At 37.8% G+C, this 8,439-nt stretch overlaps 1 long non-coding RNA gene across 1 annotated transcript; it reads right to left on the bottom strand.

The window, feature by feature from the left end:
• Window positions 1-557: 557 nt before the first annotated feature.
• On the bottom strand, window positions 558-2,683 carry LOC135215189 (uncharacterized). The gene is made up of 4 exons (XR_010314608.1): window positions 2,490-2,683; window positions 1,815-1,944; window positions 1,129-1,242; window positions 558-621 (listed from the first exon to the last, which is right to left on the bottom strand). It is a non-coding gene; the product is annotated as an uncharacterized LOC135215189 (long non-coding RNA).
• Window positions 2,684-8,439: the final 5,756 nt, after the last annotated feature.

Here is an 8,439-nt window from a genome sequence, read left to right as displayed (position 1 = left end):
GGACAGATTTTCTTATTTTCTCTTGCTTATATTGAGAGGTCTCCCTCCCTTGAAGGGGAATCTCGAGATGCAATGCAGCCTCACATGGGACGGAACAGAGCTACAGTGGCCATTGACTTGAACATCAAGCTTCCAAAGAGTACTAGTAAGTTCGTTTGAAGGAAATCATAGAAGAGAGTAGTAGGAAATACAGAGAGAAGAGACGACCACTTACTTATTAGAAAAGAAATAAAGTAACAGATTCATAGATCGAGCCATTTCCATAGCAATAGGGCCATCTTCAGTTTAATATAATATGAGCAAAGAACCTCAACAATCAACTGAATAAAGTACAAAATATGTAGTCCTTATCCTAGTCCACTTTGACATCCAACTGCCGGACTAAAAGTTAGGCTAGAATATCTGGGACCAGCTAAGTAGAAGCACTTGTGATATTTCAAGGCGGACTATGAAAGAGTGTTTAGGATCCCTATAAGAAGAAGTTAACATGAAAGCATAACTCACCAACACAAGCACCGTTGACTTTCTCGAATCCAGCGTCGCAGATACATTCATAACTTCCAGGTGTATTTTGGCACCGCATGTTTGGACCACATGGATCGCTGTCACATTCATTTATATCTGGTAAAATGAAAAAGATCATTCATGACCAAAGAGAGAGAAAGAGAGAGACTATCCCCATATTAGATTATCACTATGACTGTGATGACGTTAAAGGTGTTCGTATGTAATACTCAGTAGTGCTCTCATCAAACTTGGAAGAGAAATAAAGATATTTTCCACATCTCTCAACAATTTGAGATACAAATACAGTTTTGTTGAACTCGCTGTTGTGTTCTAGGTTTCTCATAAAATATCAGAGAACTTGTGACAAAAGGGTCACTAATTACATAAGTGTGCAATACAAGGTATGACTTAACAATGGAGACTTCACAATAACATTTTGATATGAGACTTTAGAGGATCCGCGAGGAATCTCTGATAATTATGTCGCATGAATGAAATACAAACGAATCTTGACAACTTGAGCAGCCTCTGCACAGAATAAAGCATAAAAACCTGAGCACCAACTGCATACAGTAGTATACCATAAAGGTGAGAATGTATGAAATACCTAGTAACTCTCACCTCCACTTTGCTCAAAGCCTGCGTTGCAAGCACATTCATATCCCGCTTCTTTAGTCTTGCATTCTGAGTTGGCGGGGCAGGTGTCTGTCCCTGCTGCGCATTCGTTCTTTTTCACTGTAGTCGGTCGATGCGAAAGAAGAAAAGCAAGAAAATGCAGTTAGTTGCCCATCTACCAGAAATCGAGAACTGAGCGACTAAGAGATGTCGCACCTCTCCAGGTAAGTTGCTGCTGCTGCTGCTGAACGATTTCCTAACTTTCTGAGGAGACAGCAGTGAGCCCAGATACTTTCAGAAAATGTGAAACCAATTGTCTTCAGATACTGTTTATTTCAACCAAAAGAAGGGAATGTGACTATAAAATATACCATGGAGAAAGGTATCTAACATTGAATTCCTTGGCTATTTAACTAAGACTAATCTTGGATCTTATATACTATTAAAGTGCGTGAGCGCCATAAGAAAATTTAAAACAGATTTGACACTATGAAGAATAAGAATAAGAAGAAGAAGAAGAAGAAGAAGAAGAAGAAGAAGAAGAAGAAGAAGAATTCTGGAAAATTTTGCTAAGCAATGTTTATTAGAACATTTGCAAGAATACGAAGTAAAATTTGATATCAAAATTTAGGACTCTTTAAACATTTTGAAGTCTATATTTTTTTGGAGATCTTCTTCCTTCTTCTACTTACCTTGTACACAGCAGGAGCACAGGGCAGATCTACACTCATTTGGAAAGAGGAGGCCGTCGCAGTCTTTTTTTCTCGCTGTTTGCTATGCAATAGCCACCGTTACCACTACATGCGTCGGTTGGTTTACAATCTGCAAAGTGAGAAGAGTCATGTCTGAATATTATCTCTCTCCAGTCTGTGTTGAAATAATGAAGTGATGTCATAAGGAACAGAGACACAAGGGAACTTTCTTTCCTTGTAAAATAACAAACGTTTTGCAGTTTTCGTGATGATGATGATGATGATGATGATATTTCTCTATTGACGTCAGTAATGAACGGTTATTACCTTCACGATCCTGGTGTTCTATTTTGACCACGGTAAGTGCAATGTAACCTCGTTTGTGTCATCACATGAGAGTGAATACACAGGACAAAAGAATCCACGAATAAAACACCAAGGAAATTAGACATATTCCTCGTAAAACAAGCACCAGTCATATTATTATGTGAGGATGATATCAATGACTTCATGTTATTTCCAATTTTTCACTGCGCATTGTTCAGTTCTGCTTACGTTCCCTCGGGAGAGCTCGGAACAAACAAAAGATTGGCGTTATTGGAGGCTTCCTGGCCCTCGAGATAACAAGAGGAGTGACAGCTTACAAAATTGTCAACAAAAATGAGAGTCACTTACCTTGCTTTTCACCAGGTATCGGCTCAGGTTTAGGTACAGGTTTTTCCTCAGAATGTCCGCTTTCGGCTTTCTGTAAGACAGAGGGAAAATCGATAGAGAAAAGGAGGTGGTGATAATGAAACTTTAGTAATTGTACAACTAGAAATAGATTGCAGCAGCACTTACGAATTTGTTTATGAGACCAATCGTTGGCTTCTTCTTCTTCTTCTTCTTCTTCTTCTTCTTCTTATTATTATTATTATTATTATTATTATTATTATTATTATTATTATTATTATTATTATTATTATTCAAAGGTTAAACCCTATTCATATGGAACCAGCCCAGAGGGGCCACTGACTTGAAATTCAAGCTTCCAAAGAATTACGTGGCGTTCTTTCAAATGAACTGTCAGCAGCAAGTGATGGGAAATGCACAAAGAGGAGATCAGTTATTAGAAAAACAAATGTAACAAATTGAAGAAAAAAAAAATGTAAGTAAACTATTCAAGTATAATTTAGATTATATTATCGTATTAATGTATTGCGACTTCGCTTGAACTCCTCAGGTTGCAATTGCACGCCCTTCTTAGGGAGAGAGTTCCATAGTCCAATGGTGTAAGGAATAAAAGACCTCTGGAACTGAGTCGTTCAACAGCAAGGCATATTTGCTGCATATTGGTGCTTCTGGTGTTCAGCGAACCTGGTTGCGGCTCTCTCTCTCTCTCTCTCTCTCTCTTGGCAAATGAAGGGGATCAAGTATCAACTGTGAATGTGAAAGAAGACCTCTGTCGAAACGCCTCATGAAAGAGTGACAAACAAAAGACCATCCGCTGATTGTCAAAGTCATGACTACTACTATTAGGAGACAGAAACCTCCTGCCACCACGAACCACTCTACCTAAAAGAGATCAATCTCTGGCAGAAGCAGATATCCACACCAGAGAACAGTAGTATTCCAGCAAAGGAGGTACAAATGACCTAAAACAGGCTACACTGATTTGATGACCGTTGTCAATAGTATATGAGGCCTTATAAACAATACCGAACTTTCGTGCAGCATTCGCTGAAACGTTCATTAGATGTTTCTCAAAAGTTAGAAGACAGGAGTCAAAGGTTACACCTGGAATGGTTAAAGCTTCAGACGCATTCAGCAAAGTTCCATCCACCTGAAGCAGAGGATGGGGTGGTAAATCTGCTGCACGAGATCTGCTTTTTAATAGCGTTTTCGTTTTACTTGAGTTCAGCCTCATACCCAACCAGCTGCATTATTCACACTAATCTGCTCCATGTCACAATTGAGACAAAAGGCAGCTTCATTTCTCATAATTGGCGACTTTACTACACTCACAAGTGTTGCATCATTAGCATACTAAAAAAATCTTGTTTTCCAGGTCAGTAACCACATCACTAGTATACACTCAAAATAACAGTGTACCAAAAACACTACCCTGTAGAACTCCAGACGCAATAGGTCTTAGATCACTAAAATTACTCTGCACTCAAAACCCTTATCAAGGCAAGGTCTCTTGCAAATGGTATGCCAAGTGTAAAAGAGCATCGCAGCTACCTAAGCGCTTCCTATATTATATTTTGCCTATCAGCTAACAAACCTTTAGATTCCATATATACTTATAAAGTGTCTTAGAAATAAGTTTTTAAGTAACTCTGGAGAGCACAGGTAGAATATAAACTGGCCTGCATTTACTGTAGTCTGCACATTTGTCAAAATGCAAATTTTGTAAGAATAGGTTCAGGAAGATTACTTATCTTCAAAAGCTCAATGAAGCAGTTTAGCCTTTTCCCTAGAGACAGAACCAATCTACTATCATCTATCAGTAGTGGTGGAGTGGAAGACGAGCCTGGCCCATAGATAGATAGATGATGCCAATTTGGTCCACCACAGATGAGGCTGAGTCATTCCTTCAACTTTCCTCTTCAAGGAATTGTTGTAATTTCTCTCGGCTGTATGTTAAGTTCTATTTGGAGCACGGTGAGACTCAACAATAATGGAGTAATTTTCATTTGAACGTTTCATCTCTATGGTTAGATTTGGTCTATTTTGTCGTGGTAGGTTCGTTTGCATGTATCAATCCTCAATAATGTGATCCCAATTGGCTCTAGATTTCAGCCAGACCGTTTTTCCAATGGTGGCATTAGGAATATACTGATTGACAGATATTTCCATCTCAGTGGAGCAATGATCTGAAGTGCCTATATATTCATTCACAGATCTTGGACTTCACAATAGCTGGAACATCTGTGAATTTGAGTTCTAGGCTATTACCAGAAATATGCTTGGGTTCCTCAAATAGCTGAACAAAATTGGAGCATACACAGAACTCATGAGCAGACCAGCAATGTTAATCTGTGGAATTTGAATTTAACCACTCACTGAGCTTTGCATGACAGTCTCCACAAATAACGAATGAAGCTTTAGAATCCTGTGACTGAGCCATACTAATCCTTTCCAAGAAAGAATCATATATAGAATCATCGATATTTGGATTGCAGTAAACAGCAAATACATAAACATTGTAGGCCCCTTTGAAAATGTTAAAACAAAGAACTAACTACTCTTCAAATTTTTCTGACGATAAATCGTCGTCCGGACTTAGCGAATACAGCCATACCTTGACATATAAAGAATCTCTCTCTCTCTCTCTCTCTCTCTCTCTCTCTCTCTCTCTCTCTCTCTTTCTCTTTCTCTCTCTCTCTGTATAATATAATTATATATTAATATCGATTATTATATTATTCTATATAGAGTATATTCTTATATATATATATCTCAAAAATTCACCATAACGTGACTGGAATATCTTCAAGTAATAAAAGTCCACACTTATGTAAAATGTGTATTAAAAATACATAAAAGACGGGAGCGTTCGTCTACTTGATCAGTAGACCTCATCAGCCGTACTGATTTTTCCTGTTCAAAAAATATACAAAAAAGTTATCTCCAAGGGAGATAACAACCAAAACAAACTATCCCAATCATGTTATTCCCTCGTTCAAATGTCTGGCCAAAAGACGAGCCTATCGTCGTGGTTGAACTACCTCCTCTGTGTGTTCGGCTGTTCCTTCGTCCAAAACTTCTTCATCGGCACCTGCAATGGGGGTTCTTCCTTCCAATGCCTGGGCAGGAGAAAGAGAGACAAAGATCACAGCGAATTATGGAAAGGAATACGACCCAATGACTTGTTCGCCTTTTTTTAACCTTGTTAATTATTTTTGTCTGTTTGTTTATGTTTATTTGGAATTCTTCCCCAATACCATGTCTCATTTGCTTAGTGATCAAGTCCACAGGAAAATGGACGAAAGCTTTAAGCTTTGTATATATTTCCATAAATATATTTTATCTAGATAAACAAGGATATTACTGTGGATCCTTCTATTGATTTCTTAGAAGCGCGATACGGTGTTTTTATATTGCATCGTTACATCCACGTTCAACATCCACCACACCAATATGACCAATTTCGTTGGAAACTACATTCGACAGACACTTGGTGAAGAATTACTTTTGGACTATCGCCTCTACGAAAGAAGATGCATTTCCGTACAAAGGATTAAGAATCAGATAAAGTTTCTTCGGGATTGTGTAGCGGAGCAGGTTATGCCTAAGATGTTTGGTTGGATGCACAAAGAATCTTTTTCAGGAGAGCCTTTTCCCAAGTACAAAGTACTTTTTCTTGAAGACCAGATTCGACTTGCTGTTTTTAGAAAGAAGAATTATTCTTGGAGCTCCGTCACAGAGAATCTACTACGATAGGTTTTTGGATATTAACCCCAATATCGATTTCAACTGGATCCTTACTTGCGCAGGTGAAGTAGCTTTTCGCAAATCTTTGCAACACCAAAGATCACTCAATGGGAAATTACTGAACTTATGTTAAATGTCACCTTGGAATAAATGTTATAACTCAGACAATATAAAAGTTTTAACTGAAGTTGACCTAGACGAGGACTGCAAAATTCTTTTGAGCCTGGGTCTTAATTTTTCTTTGGGGATGGAAGATATGGATTTTATAAAAGGAACTGGAAATATAAAGTTGTTCAATTTTAAAAATTCAGACTTTAACATGGATTTCGTCAAAGGGATTTTATTCAGTTCGTTTGAGAAAAAACAGTACATCTTCCTTAACGTCTTTTAAAGCTCTTCACAGACTAAAAAACAAATCTGACATTAAAATCTCTAAGGCCGACAAAGGGGGATGTGTGGTGGTTATGAGTAGGTCAGATTACCTTATTAAGGTAGTTGAATTGCTTAGCGACGCTAATACTTACACCAAGATTTCTGTAGCTCCGTCCATTTCTGACATTCAGTCCACGTTTAACAAGAAAATTAAGGACATTATGAAAGGTAACATTACCAGAGAAATGAAAGAGGTTATTCTCAGTAAATTGACAAGATAACTACCCTCGTTTAGTTATTTCTATGGTCTTCCAAAAATCCACAAGGAGGGCATTCCTTTGAGGCCCATTGTAGCAAACTGCAATACTCCTCAGGCTGATTTGACCTCTTGATTGGCAGAGGTTTTGGGTGACTTGGTGGGTAATATATCAAGCTCCCATCTGAAACATAATCTTGATTTCATTGATAGAATTGTGGGTAAAAATTTGGATGGAATTACTATATATAGTCTGGGCATAGTCTCCTTTTTCACTAATGTGCCTCTTGACTTTGTTCTAACTAATTTGGTCAAAATTGCCGAAGAAGGAAAATTCACGCCACCTATTCATATTAGTAAATTTTATGAGCTTATAAAGACGTGTGTAGAATCCACTATATTTGAGTTTGAAGGAGATTTCTATCAACAAAAAGCAGGGGTTGCTATGGGATCCTCGTTGTCGCCTGTTTTAGCTAATCTTTGTATGGAATTTTTTTAAAAACTTTTGTGGACAAACTCCCGGATGATTTGAAACCTTTTATATGGGTAAGATATGTTGACGATATCTTTATTGTTTATAAGGACGATGCCGAAAGTTTTGATCAGTTTCTTTTACAACTGAATAGTTTTCTTCCATCCATCACGTTTACAGTGGAAAGGGAAGTCGATAAGCGTCTGCCATTTTTAGACTTGGTTGTTCACCGGGATGATGTAAATAAGTCTTTTAAATTCTCTATTTTCAGGAAAAGTACTCGCACAAATACGTACATACATTTTTATTCCTATCATGACGAGAAAATCAAATGCAACGTTCTGACCAATTTGTTTTTTAGAGCTTTTCGAGTTTGTGACCCTAGTTTCATTGACCAGGAAATTGAATTCTTGACTACGAGTTTCAATAAGTTATGTTACCCCAAGTTTTTTTTTTATCGACAGATGTCTTTCTAGAGCCAGAAGAATGTTTTATAATCCAAGGGAATATTGTTTCACTGCTAATTTTAAATGCCTCCCTTCCGAATAATCATGACCTGAAAAAAGTTTCTAATAATCTTAGAAAAGAAAGACATGGGTATAGCGTAGTTTTTCAATACCCTAATACTCTTAAAAAGAAAATTATCAAAAACAGTTGCAGAAAACCAAACACCGATGTTGGAGTCTATGCTATAGGATGTAAAAATTGTGACAAATGCTATATTGGTGAAAGCGGTCGTTCCCTAGACCAGAGGAAACGTGAACATATTGCAGCTTGCCGTTTGTGCAACGTTTACAGCGCCATTGCCAAGTATGCTTGGGATTCTGATCATGCTATCGACTTCAAGGGAGGAAAAGTTATTTATAAGAGTGCGGATAGGACCACTAGGAGAATTGTGGAAGGAGCGCTCATCACTTTGAATGACACCTTTGAGGGGAATACTGGAATACAGAACAATTTACTTTTGAGTGAAGAAATTTGCAAAAGGGCCAGAATTAAGAACTTCAGAAATGTGTACAGCCTCCTTCAATCTGATAATGTGGATAACCTCCCTTCGCCTGTTCCAGAGTCTGATCTACAAACTACCTTTTTGGCTAACGACCCTC

Source organism: Macrobrachium nipponense, chromosome 5, assembly GCF_015104395.2.
Source record: "Macrobrachium nipponense isolate FS-2020 chromosome 5, ASM1510439v2, whole genome shotgun sequence".
NCBI lineage: Eukaryota > Metazoa > Arthropoda > Malacostraca > Decapoda > Palaemonidae > Macrobrachium > Macrobrachium nipponense.
Note: the sequence above shows the minus strand (reverse complement) of the source record. Positions and strands in the feature narration are given on the sequence as shown.